This window comes from Ambystoma mexicanum, chromosome 12 (assembly GCF_040938575.1).
Source record: "Ambystoma mexicanum isolate Mex_15411 chromosome 12, UKY_AmexF1_1, whole genome shotgun sequence".
NCBI lineage: Eukaryota > Metazoa > Chordata > Amphibia > Caudata > Ambystomatidae > Ambystoma > Ambystoma mexicanum.
Genome location: NC_090936.1, coordinates 891,973,637 through 891,989,372, shown reverse-complemented (window position 1 = coordinate 891,989,372; position 15,736 = coordinate 891,973,637). Strand labels below are relative to the sequence as shown.

The 15,736-nt window shown below is 49.0% G+C and overlaps 1 protein-coding gene across 2 annotated transcripts in view; it reads left to right on the top strand.

Annotated features, from left to right (window-relative positions):
- BLTP3B (bridge-like lipid transfer protein family member 3B) overlaps positions 1-15,736 on the top strand; it is a 2,399,137-nt gene that overhangs the window by 1,759,590 nt on the left and 623,811 nt on the right. The window lies entirely within an intron of this gene.

Here is a 15,736-nt window from a genome sequence, read left to right as displayed (position 1 = left end):
CAATAAGCTCTCTTCTATCCTTATTCTCCTTGACCTTTCTGCTGCTTTTGATACTGTTGATCACCCTACACTACTTTCTACTCTTGTCTTGGTCTCACTGGTAATGTTCTCCAATGGTTTTGTTCATACCTCTCTCCCGGACTTATTTGTTATCGTGGGCCGGTCTTACTTCTTCTACTCGTCCTCTTGTTTATTGGGGTATGTGATGAATCTGGAGATTTCATCTCTTTTTCCGTGGGAGGAGCTTCCCCTTTTTGAGGCTAGGTAGGTGAGCATGCTAATCAAAACCCCCCCTATGGGTTTGGGAAAGTGGGACCTCGCTGGGAGTGACGGGGACTCCCATTTCGGTAAGGAGCTCCTGCAACTGAGAACTTTTCTGCATATATGGGAATACCAGAAGTAGATTTGACTGTCAGTTCTGAAACTCCAAATAATGCAGAAAGTGCATTTGAACAGCTGGCGCAAGGCAACACTGGCCTCTCAATAAACTTGACAGTTAAACACACCCGTTTTGGTATCTGGTTGTAAGAATAAATGGGCTTTTCCCCCTTGAAAGAAGGAGGAGAATTGATACGCAGAGGGAAGCCACCGACATACTGGGAGTCTGAGCCATGCTGCCGACTGAGACGGCTTTGGTGCGGAGAAGGACCTGGAAGGAGATCTGGAGAGAAACCTGGGAAAGAAGTACGAGAGAACGGGCAACGTGGCCGACAAGGCACAGGCCAAGCAGAGCCGACCTTGAGGGAAGGCCTGACCATGTTGAGGAAGTGGTGGGCCCGGATCACAGGAAACAACACTGCACGAGAGAGCAACAAGTCCCTAGCTCGTACTACGTAAAACCAGAGAGAGAGAGCAGCATAGCGGCAAACGAAGAAACATTCCCGCTTGTGTCCAGGAGAGGAAGCCCGGGGGCTGGGGAGAACACAAGCTTCACCGGGTCAAAGCCATCTCGCTGGAGCAGGACCTTTCACGGAAAAGGTATGCGGATTGCTCCCAGTGGAGGGGTGTGCACTGAGTCCAGGTCGTGAGTACGGGAGGTGGAACCAAGCAAATAGATCCCTATGAGTGGCGAACTGGACCAGAGAGAGAGATGGACATAGATAAGATTTGCTACGGGTGCCCTATAAACCCGAGCTGTGGAACTATTCAAACGGTTCAAAGCCACACTCGAGAACAAGAGAAAGAGAGAAAGATATATTAATAGGGGTTATACATAACTCTACAAATCAAGTGAGAACAAGAGATCCAATGGAGCCAGGAGGGGCCTATGAAGCATATAAGGAATCATTCCAAGGAACGAAGAACCTAGACCCCTACGAGTGGTAACCAGGTCCAGAGAGAGAGAGACATACATAAATAAGATTGGTTACCTGTGCCCTTCAAACCCGAGCCTTTGAATCAACCAAATGGCTCAAAGCTACACACAAAAATCAAACGAACGCTATGAGAGAGGATACTCGTGCCCCTACGTGAGAATTAAGTGAGAAAGTTGTAACAAGAGAATCAGGAGGGACCTATAAAGCAAGTATGGAATCATCCCAAGGACAACACGGAATCAAACTAGACTGGAATCTCATGGGGAAGGCCCATGCTGTTGGTGGAGGATGGTTATCGAAACATCCCTGCATCTGCGATTCTTGAGATAGTTGATTTTATTTGGAACTTGAGTTTGTGATATACCTCAGAAGAACCTTTTTCTTTCATTTTGATTTTTTGACAAGCTGGACACAAACTGATGAAGACGGGAGACCTTTATCCAATTTAATAAAACTGAGGACTGTAACTAGGAGAGATTCCTGTAGATGCTGAGAGATGGCAGAGTAAAGAATATTGAGGGCAACCTGCATAGCCCTCTTTCCCTTTGAACTTGTTTTTTCTAAGTGGTAGGATCAGTTTAGAAGTTAGGATTTGGACAAGAGTTACAAGGCTTATTATTTGGACTAATATTGACGTGCACCCTTAGTTTTAGTTCGCTAGGTAGGGGGGAACCCCCCTATTAGCAATCGGGTCAGTAAGGCATTTTCTTTTAGTTAAATAAAAAGTCCTGTTGGATAAATATTTCTTCTGGTCCGAGTCTTCCTTCTGGCACGCCACAGGTCCCAGAGGCTTCAGTTCTTGGACCACTGCTATTCTCCTTCTACACTTTTCCTCTCTGTCTTTTAAACTCTCATCACTTCTATGCCGACGATTCACAGATTTTGTTCTCTGTGCCCTCGTTCTCTCATTCTTTCAATTCTACTGTCTCTGCCTGCCTTCTAGCTTTACAGTCATGGCTGTCTTCTCACTTCCATCATCTTAACTCATCCAAAATTGAAATGCACTTCTTTCCTGCATCTTCCCCGTCTACACTTGTTCTTTCTTCTGGTTTCTGCTTCGCCCCTGCCTTTTTTCCTTTTTCTGCACTTGCCCATAATCGTGTTGTCACTTTCGATCCCTACCTTTCATTTCCCCATCACATAGCTACAACTGCTCATATTTGTTACTATCTTTATAATCTACGTCAGATCTGACCTTGCCTCACTTTTCATGCTGCTAAACTTTTTTCTCTATTCTCTCCCACCCTGACTGATTTTCTGCTCTTCTCATTGGTCTTCCGTCCTCATATCTTAATTCACATCATTCTGTCTTAAATTCTGCAATCCAAATCCTTGTTTCTTTATCTTCTTTTACCTCTATTACTCCCTCCCTTTTGTCTATCGATCTTCCTTTGGAGTCCTGCCTCCTTTTCCATTTTCTCAACATTGTATTTAAATGATACCATGGCTAAGCTCTCTGTGCGCTCTACTCCCCTTACCGTCCCTCTAGTTCTCTAACCTACGATAATTTACATCTTCTCTCTGTTCCAGAACCTCCCTGTGCCCCTGCCACCCTGCTTTCGTTCATTTTCCCTTCTTGCTCCAAAACTTTGGAAATATACCTACTTACATCGTCTCTTCCTCTTCACATCTTCCGTCTCTCTGCCATCTAACCTTCATTCTACTGTTATCACTTTTGCCCCCATTTGTTCATGTTTTAATGTTCCATTTCTCATACTTTGTGCAGCACTTTGGCGAAAGGGCAAAAAAAAAAGTAAATAAAATGCAAAGTGGCTTATCTTTCTGAGTTGGCCGTAAATAATACACTACTGAAAAGCATCAATTTATATCCACATCTTTGTATTTTGTAGCCTCCATTACTGACATTTTCCCCAAAATAGTAATTTTGTACCGCAGTAGGGTTATTTCTCAGGTTTTAGTTTCATTTTGTTGAGACATTATTTCCAGAATTTATTATTGTAGATGTACTACACAGTCAAAAGTTGATTGTGGGGGGCGTGTAGCAACATGGCCGCCTAACCAGCAGCCCACGAACTCATCGCAACTACAGCAAGGAGAAAGTGCTATCCCGGGCCGCCCTAGACGCCACAACTGTGTTGGTGAGCGGAGGACCCCTCAGGCCTACAAACGCCCTCTGAATTGGTCCGCGGCGGCAGATTGCGGTGTTCGCCGATCTCCCTGAAACTTGGAAAACAGTGAGGGTTCCATGGAGACAGATTGAGCAATGTACTGTGGCAGCCCTGCGGCAGCGTACCGAATCTGTGAAGCCCTGTGTGCTGGGAGAGCTGCCTGGAACAAAGCCACCAGAAAGCCCAGGGTTCTGCCGACAGGCTGCAAAGGCAATGCAAGATGCAGAGTAGCTGGAGCAGCGGGGTGCCCCGCACATTGAGAAGGGCTCAGAAAGGCGTTGCAGCCGGCACACACGTAGCTGCAGGAGGTGAGCTGCACTGAGGAGGGGGATATATGGGGGCAATCTCCCACCTTATTTAAATAACTGATGAGGGCGCCAGCGAAGACTGCAAAAGGAGGATTTACCCAGGAGGACAGCACATACTACAGGAGAAGGGGGCCGGCAGGTGATGTGCTGAGGGCCCCATCCTGCAGCGGTACAGAACCCATCATTGTGTAGTAGTGCGCCAGGGGAGAGCATCAGGTCAGACCCACACAAAGCTCTCCCCAGGTCGCAGCAGGACCGGGAGGAGGCCCCCAGGACATTGATTTTGGGGCTAAAAGCACAGAGGGTAACAGTGGCCCCACACCCTTTGGGACCCAGGCACAGACGTGCACGCAAACCCCTACTCTGCTCTTAATCAGCATTCATGGTGGAAGGAACCCCTGAAAATAGTGGGCAGTGCCCCCGATTAGTGCGTCAAGCAGCAGGAGACTGTCAGACCTAGACCTGGTGCACTTTTCCACCAAAGATGATATTGAGGGTATCCTGACCGAAATCAGGGTGCGTCGGGGGGGTGGGTCTGCAGGCATCCCTGACAGACCTCAAGTGGTGAGTGGAAACCATGGAAAACAAGGTGGAATGTTTAGAAAATAATCAGCTCAATGCTGACCTTGTGGAGAGGCACATGGATGCCAGGATGAGCGAACTGGAAATGCGAGAGGAAGAAGTAACCCTCAAAAGTTATAGATTTCTCCTCTGGTTGAACCGAGAGAGGATAAATAACCTTTGCATACTGGGGGTGAAAGAGAAAGCTGGAGAAACGCCCAGCTGTGTGCAACACAAGGTTCTGGAGATAGTCAACCTCCTGCTCATGGAGGAGAGGAGAAAAGCTGTGCAGTTGGAAAGGGCGCACAGGGGCTGCAAGCCCTAAGGTAGTAGATTGGTGGTAGTCCGGTTGCCCAGGTACAAGGACAAATCCGAGGTCTTGGCTCGTGCACAGCAACGGCAGGTCCTGGAATGTGAAGGTCCTCGTATACTGGTTTACTAGGACCTGTTCAACCTGACTCTGTCCAGGGAAAGAGACTGCAAACCGCTTATGAAGTGGCTTATGGACAAGGGCATCCGATGTCCATGGGCATACCCCTTCACCCAGCAATTAAAGGTGGATACGATTGAATATCGAATAAAGCCAGCAGATCGCAGCAAGCTTTGAGTCATCCAACATCAGTAAAGACGGACACAAGTGATCACAGTTCAAGGGTGTTTATTAAACTGCATAGGTAGGTTGGAAAAATGCCTAATCTAAACCTAAATCTAAGATGGGAGCATGCTTCGACCATTAAACAATAATAAGGCAGTCCCAGTGGTGTTTTTGTCAAATAAAAGGGCCTATACTAAGAAACACCTATTTCCAATACTTACGCTAAATACAAAATAAGTGTGAGATAATGTTCTTAAGAAAGAAGGAAGTGTTCACAAATAATAAGTCAGGAGGCGGTAGTTGGGGGTCTCCCTTCCCCACGTTTTAAGCACTGGAATAAGGTAGGATTCTGGAGCACAGCACACTCCCAAGCTTTCCCAGCATGTGCCAACAGTTCCGCTCTCAGCAATCGGGGCCTTCTACAGTCTCTTGCCTCTGAGGATCGGATGGGTTTCAAAATAATAAACAAAAGGTCTTTTCTGTACGCACGTTGGGTGATGCCTTTCCACCCCTCTATCCCCCTCTTATGGGCTCAGACCCCTTTTGAATATCAGCTTCCCTCTGTCGGGTTCACTCTGGCATGTATGCAAAGAATTTCTCTGTTGCTTCTTTGTTGCATTCACGGGTCGGTGGGTGTTGGCTTCTCACCCTTGGATCCCCCTCTTCCGGGCTCTCATCCTACTCTACTGTTCGCCTCCCTCTGTCAGGTTCACTAGGGCTTTCAGTGTAATTTTGTCAGACACATTCACAAATCTTAATGGCTTTATAAACAGTTCCCTGTGGACATCCCTTGGCCGGGTTCACTCTTGTCAACACACTGTATATTGGGACATTAGACTTCGCCCCTTGCTTATCGGCATCCCTCCTTCGGGTTCACTCTTGCCAACTTTGTCATTTTTTACGAGGCAGGATTCACTTCCCTTAGCTTCACAATCTTCTGTCGGTCAAAGACTTTGGATTGTACAGAGGATTTTACTAGACCCCTGTATGACCACCTTGACCCCCTTTCTCTTCTTTCCCAAGGCTTTCTGGTAATGGTAGTTTTGACAATCTGGTAATCGCCCCGAGTTTCCTGAGTGAGCACCCACATGGTGTCGGACTCCTCTGTTGCTGGTTTCCCCCTTTAAATATCAATAGTTCTTTATGCATTCACAGTTCAAATAGCTGTTTGATACTTTTTCGTTAAACACAGTTCGGTTTCTTATCGGCTCTCCCCTCAACTCACCAGCTGTGATGAACTGCTTGGCTTTTCTTCTCTTTGGAGTCAAGGTTGGTACAACAGAGACAAGTGTCTCTCCCTGGCTTGGTTATCAGCGGAGGAGGGTCCCATGTACCGTTGACATCTGCTGCAACACACGCTGGCTATTATTTGCGGTCTTTCGATTCCTTCTGCAGAGGTTTCACGGGCCTTGGTTGGAAAGAGCAAGGTTGCGTCTCTCCTTGTCACTCTCTCGGTTTGTGCCGCCTTTCTCCCCCTCTTGAACTGCCGAGCTGAGTTAGCTCTCTCGACATGCGGTCTGCCTTGCTTGTATTGTGCTTTCTTGCTTCCCCTTTTATTCCTGTGGGGTAAGGAAAGGGCCGTCAGGTCTGTGTGATTCGGGTCAATTGCCTGACCTTGCCTGACCCTTGGGTTGGGACATGTCAGGTAATCAGGTTTCAGATTAGTCTGTTGTTTTTCACTGAATGGAAAGGTGTTTGTATTGGAAAAGGAGGGTGGTAGAGTTTCCAAGTATCCTACAGGGTCCGAAGGGGGAAAAGGTCTTGTATGGAATTATAGCCCTCATACTAGGTGGAGATTGGTAGGGTTTATGAAACAAACGGGAATGACCGCGGGATTATTTTGATAGAAAATAGGAAAACAAGGATTCTTTGAGTTATGGTTTTCAAGGTTAACAAAGTTTGGGCTCCTAGTTGGTTTACCAGAGGTATAGGGGTGGTTCGATTTTATTAAAGGAGCTTCTTTGGGAGAAAGGGAGGTAGATGTGGAATAACCAAAATAAAAACTCAGGGACTTTGTCACTAGTTCAATACTGTGTCTCTCCTGGGGCATTTCTCCAAGCATAACCACGGGCTCCCCTACCCTGGTTATCGTCCCTTGCTCGTCCACCCCTAGGGTTGAGATCTGAGAGTGCCAGCCCTTCCCAGGTCACCAGAATAAGGGATTTCCGAGGTCTACCTGGGAGAATACCCTCAGGTTTCTCACAGTGAGGAGAGCATGAACTGGGCGGAAATTCAGACAGCTGAACGGGTTGTCTCCGGTGGAGAATCCTGGACAGCAATTGCCTTGAGACGGTCTCTCACTGGGTGCGGCGCCTAAGGCGGGTGGTTCCTGGACTGGTGGGCAGGAAATCCCCCCTACGGATCCTGTGTACAGACAGCCATTGTCGGCCTTCAGTGGAAGGGAAGGAGGGAGCGAGCGAGGGAGGGAAGGTGGGAGGGTGCACAACTTCTCTTCTATTCCCCTTGCCTGCTGCGAGGGTCAGTTTTGGTTATTGTTTTTGTTTCAGTTGCATGGGTTGGTAGGGGCGCACACAACCCAGGGCAGGGATGTAGTCTGGAGTGTGAAACTGCTTAATGTAAGGATGATGCTTGGAAAGAATGGAGATAAGACTGCACACATGCATATTGGGGTGGGATGACGGCAAGGTCGGACTGGAACAAGAAATGGGCCCGGTCACCCAAAAAAAAGTGGCCCACCCCTCGCCTCATGACCCTTGATCCCTGATGACATCACCGGAAGTGATGTCATTTTATCCCACCCCAAGGTGACATCCTGGGAAGTGATGAAACATGACCTTTTATCCCTTGACAAAACAGGAAATGGCATCAAATAGCATTGTTCCAAAGTACACCAAATTGCTGTGAATCCAATCCGACGTCCAACGCCAAATGATAATGTTATTGTAAGCACTTACGCTTAAACTCTTTTTTATAGAACAAATATGCATGCCATATCACCCAACCTGTGTTGCTACTCATTTATCGACCTAAGAAGGATGAAATGCTTTTTGAAAAAATAAAAACAATTGAAACAAATTATATATTTTTTTCAAATTTATTTTTTTGCAATCCGGCCCAGGCATAGCCAGAAACCAGTCCCCACTCCTCAGGGACGATTTCGGCCCGACCACGAAGGCTGAGGGGCCAATCCGAACCTGGATGACAGAGTTTCAGAACGGGGGCACAAGCCTAAAGGTTAACCAGTTCATTAGGATTCTGAACTAAATGATGTTCATTGTGTTTGTACTACTGTGTAATTGTATACACTTTAGAGTATTTGTTATTCAGATTGGTCGTCCATGAGACAGGGCGTGGACCTCGGGGAGCAGAATTGGGGCATAGCATCAATCAAAGATACCCAGATACCCAGGTACACGGGTGACCTAGGGATAGGGAGGACAGGCACAGAGACTGCCACAGAAAGTATGTTGCTTTAGAGACATGGATCGTCGGCCTCCAAGTTCCTAATTAAAAAATGAATTCAATTTGGCATCAGACAATTATGATGTTATGTTAATTGGACTTGTAATGCGTCGGAGCCCGCAGGCATCAGGGCGCAAAAAGAAAAGAGAGCAGAAAACAGAATTAAGAGTGAATGACGTCAGAAAGGATTCAACCAAAAATAACAGATTTGACTCCCTTTCGAAACTTCAGGAGATCTGTTTCAGCACGAAGAGATAAAGGCAGCTTGTTCCACAAGGGGGCAACCTGCGAAACGGAGAGACCCAGCCCTCTAGCTCTCTTACTCCTAGGGGCTGAAATGCAGGTTCCCTGACAAGATCTGGTAAACCTAATTGGAATACAAATGTTACGTTTCTTTAAGGTAATTTAAGGACAATTGTCCCAACACATCTATCATTTCCTTTTCATAAGTAGCAGTGTCTCTCTTTCGAGTGGCAGCAGCCTGGCCTTGGCGGGCAAGTGAGATACCTGTTTAGCACAGCATGACAGAATGCAGCGATTAAGAAAAACTATCATTGCAATGACGGCAATCATGACAACAATGATTAAAATGCCATGTAGAATTGAAGAGCCCAGTTAACCAAACGTGTTTTGAATCTAAGTTTTTTTTTAAACAATTTTTATTATTTTTATTAACAACACACCAAACTTTACAAACATTTAGGATATTCACGTATGAGCTTCAAACCGTTGTATTCATGTGTTATGCGTCACAGTCCTTCCCCCCTCCCACCCACTTAACTCGAGCCCCTACTTCAATGCCACTGCTTGTGTACCTCCGCGTTTGTCTCCCTCATTATTCCCACTCGTGTCGTATTCACTGAGTTCGGCCTGGGAGGGTTCCACCTTCATGGCCACCAGTTGTCTCCATGCTATCAGGGGTCCCGCTTCCTCCTCCCCTCCCCTACTGATTGCTTCATACCAAGCTGCCGTCTCTGCCTCTGCCCACTTCATGAGGTCAGCCCACCACGTCTCTATTCTGGGTCTTTGGGCTGCTTTCCAGCCCATTGCAATTCTCTGTTTTGCCAGGATGTAAGCCAGGTCTTTCATCTTACTAATATGCTTCTGGTTGCGTGGTCTGGCAAAACCCCCCAGCATGCATGCCCAAACTGACTGCACCTCCAGCGTAATCCCTTTTTGGGCCAGGTGTAGTTTAACCTCCGTCCAGTATCTGCCCACCTCCGGACATGCCCAAAACATGTGCATCATCCCAGCTTCCACCTCCCCGCACCTTGGGCATTTCTGTGCCCCTGAACTTCCATACCTGGCAATTCTGCTAGGGGTCATATATACCCTGTGAGTAACATATAACTGGATCTGCTGTAGCTTCGCATTTCGGGACACCTTCTTATGATACCTTTTGAGCCCTATCCCATTGTCCATCCTGCATAGGTTCTCACACCTCCTCCTCCCAGTCCCGCCTCAGTTGTAACAACTCCTTGCCCACCCTGGTCATCAATAGTTCATAAATACGGGATATTTTGTGCCCACCCTCTGAAATATCGTACATTGTCTCAATGACCGTATCGGGTTGCTCTGCTAGCACTGCCTCAGGCCACCTTTCTCGCACACGTTTGACAATTCTTGTATATGTAATATATTTGCCTTTATGTACCCCAGTGTCCTCCATTAATCTCTGGAAATCTAGTACCTCCCCCTTTTGCCATATGTCTCCGAGGGTCGCGAGGCCCATCGGTTACCAGTATCTACGGATCCCTTTTAACATTTGCGAGTCCTCCCCGCATAGCGCCACTAGCAGCACCTGCAGGGAGCATGGGGTCGCTTTTCCCACTATTTGGCATGCTTTGCTCCATATTTTCCAGCCCATGTCCAGCAATTTCGTTCTTCCTTGCATCTTTGATTTAGGCAACCACACCACTAAGTAAAAAAGGGGGAGGAATACTTGCACAATAGCCTTGCTTCAGCCGTCTCTTCTTCGGACAACCATGTAGCCACATACTGGAGCTGTCCCACCAGGTAGTAGATCTCAAAGTTTGGTAGGTTTATGCCCCTCCGTCACACGAGTTTTGCATCTTCCGAAGGTCTACCCTGTTCCTGGAGTTATGCCATATGAAGCCCCTGCATAAGCTGTGGAGTTTCACGAAGAAGCGTTTGGGGAGCATGAATGGGATGTTCGTGAAAAAGTGTAACAACCTCGGCAGGACCACCATCTTAATCAAAGCCGCCCTACCCACCATGGCCAGGGGGAGCCTGGACCAGAACCCCATACTATTCTTGATGCCTTCCACTGCCCTTTCCATGTTGTATTTGTGTTCCTCCGCGGCCGTGTGATATGTCAATTCCCAACTATCGGAATGTCCTGGTCTGCCAGGGTATCGGCAAAACCGGTAGGTTCCTGTGCGGGCCCCCCCCTATATCTCCCCAGGGGGAACATGCTTTATTTCTTGGGCTTTACTGCTATGCCTGAGAGGGTGGCATAGTGTTCAATCACCTCCAGGACATATTGTAGGTTTTCTTCTGGGAAGCGCAAGTATAGCAGCATGTCGTCAGCGTACAATATCAGGTCCGGTCCCCCCCTTCGTGAGGATCCCTGTCTCCCCGTACTGTTGCCTGAGGCAGATTGCCAATGTTTCCAATGCAAGGATGTACAGCATGGGCGACCAGGGGCAGCCCTGTCTAGTGCCCCTACTAAGTAGCCATTTGTCTGAGATTATTGCGCTCTTTTTGACCCTGGCGATTGGGGAGCTGTATACCATTTTGACCCACCTCAGGTACCCTGGCCCCATCCCGTATTCTTTCAAGGCCGCCATCAGCCACAGCCACCTCACAGAGTCGAAGGCCTTTATGGCATCTAACAAGACTATTATCATTTCACCGGGGTCCTTCTCCGTCTGTTCTGTCATGTGGTGGAGTCTCCTGTGATTGTCGGTTATATTCCTGCCTGGAACGTAGCCTGTTTGATCGGGGTGTATACGTTTGCTGATAGCTTGTTTGAGCCTATTTGCCAACGTTGCAGTGAGAATTTAGCTGTCTTGATTAAGCATAGATAGGGCTCTATCTGACCCACAATCTGTGCTTGACTTGCCCGGTTTCAGGAGCGGAATAATCACCGCCTCCCTCAGAGACTCCGGCAACCTCCATTGTTTGAGCACTTCATTTAGCATGGCGAGCAGCAGGGGGGAGTACCTCCTGCTTATATGTTTTGTAAAATTCACTTGGGAGCCTGTCCGACCCCGGAGCCTTACATGTGGGTAGGTGCTGAATCACTATCTCTAGTTCTTCTATTGTGATTGGGGCGTCCAGGTCCTCCCGCTCCTCATCGTTTAATTTGGGTAATCCTATGTCTTCCAGTGTTTCCTGAATGTCCCGGCCCATCTCCTCCCCCGTGTCCTTGTAGAGGCGTTTGTAGAATCTAAGGAACCCCTCGTTAACGTTCAATTTACATAGTCAATCCCAGTGCTCCCTGCTAGTTTGTTGTAATAGATTCACCCGCTCAGCGTCCTCCTGTGAGGTGCTCCCCCTCTGCATCATTTCTTCCAGTTCCTTCTGTCTCCTGTAGCTCTCGCTCTATGCCCCCTTGGAGCCCTCGGAATTTGGATATGGCTGCACCTCGTACTACCACTTTGAACGCCTCCCATAAGGTTCTTTCTGACTGCAAGCTCCCTGTGTTGGTATCAAAATACTCAACAATCGCCTCCCTTAGATCCTTGCGGAATACTGAGTCCTGCAGGGCCTCGGCTCTGAGCCTCCATGTCGGGATTCTCGCTCTAGGGGGCTGGTGTCTCCACTCCACGACCACGGCGGAGTGGTCCGATAGTATTCTTGCCTTGTATTCCATTCCGAGCCTTTCATTTCCCCTACAAGTTCCAAGTCAACCAACATATAATCCAATCTCGTGTGTAGATTGTTTGGGGCAGCGTAGTGTGAATAATGCCTGTCTTCTGGGTGTTGCTGTCGCCAGATATCCTCTAGTTCAAAATCTCTCAGCAGGGCCTGTAATGCTTTCGCAGCCGGGGTGGGTCTGTCTAGTGTACTGGCTGACCTGTCCATTTTGGGGTGTAATTTACAGTTAAAATCCCCTCCCCATAAAATCACACCGCCTAGTAGGGGGCTAATTTTACCGTATAGGGCCCTGAAATAGGGGCATGTGAATTTATGATGCTCAATTCTCTATTTTACAGCATCCCACGCACCACTGTCATTCTTCCATCTGGGTCTGCTGTGGCCTGAAGCAACTGAAACGGTACATGAGGTGCCACCCCCTTGCATAAGCAGAATATGTCGTTCCCATGGTGGTCCCTCTCCCCTTTTTCTTAACCACTTCTAGTTTCTCCTTAGTAAGGTGGGTTTCCTGCAGTAATGCTAGGTCCACTTTCTGCCTTCTCAAGTACATCATTACCTTATTCCTCTTCAGGTAGCTGTTGAGGCCTCTCGCGTTCCAGGTTACTATTCTAAGACTTCCCATTGCCATGCATGGTTTGTCCCTCCCTCCCTCCCCCCCACCCCTTCCCTCCCTCCCGGTTATTCTCTCCAGTCTAGTTTCCCCAACTAACCCCCCCCCTCCTTCCCCAACTATGTACACTGCACACATCCCCTTCCCTCCCCTCCTCCCTACCCGTCCCCAACTGGTGCCCAGCTCCATCCCTGGATCTCAGGCTCCCCCGCATTTGGTCCTGCCTCAGAATGTCAAGGTCAGGAACCCAGCAGGGTGTCACCGATCTACCGGTAACCTAACTGGTCTATATGTGTGGGTGTGAGGGCTGGTTCCATTAGGCTTCTACACCTTGCAATACATTTCCGTGATCAAAGAAGCATATATTTATACAACCCTGGTCGCCCTGCTCCGACAGTTTTTGCCCTGTCTTATATTCTAGTCCCAGTGTCTGAGACTGCAACACCCTGGGTACCGCAGTCTCCATGTTACTTATCTGCGTCATCTTCCTTCTGGATACCTGATTCCGAGGGGGCAGCTCTGTGTGTCAAGCCATTCTGACGCATCCTACAGAGTATCGAAAAACAGTGCTCTGTTTTTGTGGAACACTTTCAGTTTCGCAGGATAGATCAACATGTACTTGTAGCCTGCTTCTCGCAATCTTCTTTTCACTGCACCGAAGTTCATGCGTCGTCGTTGTACCTGCAGGGTGTAATCCGGGTATGCCGTTATGTTTGCCGATGCCTTTGTATCGTTCCTCCTTTCCGGAAATGCTCTAGGATTATTTCCTGGTCTCGATAGTTTAGGATCTTGGTAATTATCGGCCTCTGGGGTGCTCCTTGTGGTGGCCTCCTCGTCAGGGCCCTGTGCACCCGTTCCACCGCAAATCCTTGAGTCAGCACCGTTCCGGTTATCTCTTGCAGCAGCATTGTTTCAATGTACTCCGTGGGGATAGGTCCCTCTGCTCCTTCCGGCAATCCTACAATGCGTATATTGTACCTCCGGGCTCGTTCCCCCTTCTCCTCTGCCCTGTTTTCCAAGTTGCCCACGCGTTGTTCTAAGAAATGGATTTCGGATTTGTGGGATGCGCATGCAGCTGTGTTCGGGGCTACTTTCTTCTCCAGGTCGCCTGTACGTTCCGCTAGCGCTCTGTCTTGCCAGAGGAGATTCACCTCCTCCTGTACTGCCCCTACTTTTAGCTCCAGTGCCGCCTTCAGTTCGACCATAGCCGATTCCAGTTTGGTTTCCCATGCTACTTTCAGATCCGCAATTGCTTCAAGGATCTGCTGATCTTTGTTTGTGGCGTCAGTGCCCCCCGTGGGGGTCCTCTCCTTGCTCCTGGCCCCTTCTGCCACAGGCGGTGTTCTGGCCTATTCCTCAAGCGTGGGTTGTTTGCCCTTTGTTTTAGCCAGTTTGTTGGCCATCCTGATGTTACTGTGCGTATTTATGCGGGCACCCTGACGTTTGGTCTTTGGCTCCTCCGGGTCCTTCCACGATCGGCAATGGAACGCGGGTGGGCCAGATGGGGGGTTACCGTATGCTGCTAAGTCTGTGCCTGGAGTGGATTGTGTCCTTCCAGCGCCTCCACAAGCCCCTCAGGTGCTCCCCTCTGCGTGCCTGTGGGCTGTCCTTCGTTCCCGCGGGCTTCCGCAGATGCTCTCAGCTTAGTCGGTCCGACTCCTCCGTCACCTCACGAGGACTGTTGCCGGGGACTCGTGTGACAGCATGGGGATCCGGCCACTCTAAAGTATGGTGACACTCCTCGCAGCTTCACTGCTGTATGCGCTGACCAGTTACGGAGAGTCAGAGTTTGACCATACTCCACCTACATATGCACACTCCACAAGGTCCCAACTGCGGTTGTACAGGTATCTGAAGGAAGCCAGAAATGATCACATTGGTGTTCTGCAGCATCAATTCCTTTCTGTGATCTCTATAGCAACCCAATGGTATCTCAAAGACTACATAGGGCGCTTAATAGACTATATTGGCTGCAGGCGGGCGTGTACTCGGCGTGCCGTTTATGTCTCTTTGATCTGAGCATTCTTGGCCAGGCCTCTGCCATTTCATGCGTGTAGGTGCCAGCTCCTATTGGTGATCTTCAGTGTGGTATGTTAGTGGGCATGGTCCCAACCAAGCCATGCCTGGTGGTGTGTCCCCACCATTTCTGTTGCGCGCCCTGTTCCAGTTTCCGTGCCTTCACTGCTCCTGATTAAGGTATGTGGCATATGGGGCCGCCCTGTGATGCAGCATTACCTTGCCCTGCACAACGGAGTGGCTCTGTGTTTCTCAATGCAAATGTTGTTACAAGCCGCCCCTCTGATCGTGCTTGTACCATCCGGTCCCACTGCCAATGGTAAATCGTCCTCTGCGTCCATGCACTATTTGTACATCTGTAGCATCACTCTCCTTCTCAAGATAAAGCTGCCTTTGTTGTGTGAGCACCTCCCAGCCCTTCTCCAGCCCGGGATGCGATCGTGTCTCTCCGAGCTTGATCCTTCAGTCCACTGGATCTCTTATGAGGTCCTGCCGCCCCCGCTCTGATTGTTCGAGCGGCCGCCTGCAACACCATTTCAGCGCTGTTGCTCTACAGACACAAGGGCTGTAGCAGTGTGCTCAGACCGCTCCTGCCTCCTACTGCCGTAATAGACAGCTGTTCTTGCCGGCCCGCTCCGATTTGAGCGGCCGCTTGCTACAGTGTATCGACCCCGGTGCTATGCAGGCAACGGGGTCGTAGCCATGTGCTCAGTCCTTTTGTGGGACAGCAGCGCTCGCATGCACGTCTCCCACAGCAGCGACAAACAGCCGTTCCCGACCGACTTCGGGGACAATCCTCCTACGGAGCCTCACCTCCGCGTAATGGGCACCACGCACACACAGCTCCGTAAAAGCCCTGCTTGGCTTCTATCTCCATATAGGGGGACTCCTCTGTGCTTCCCTTACTTGCTGGGCACGAACACCGACCTCGCTGC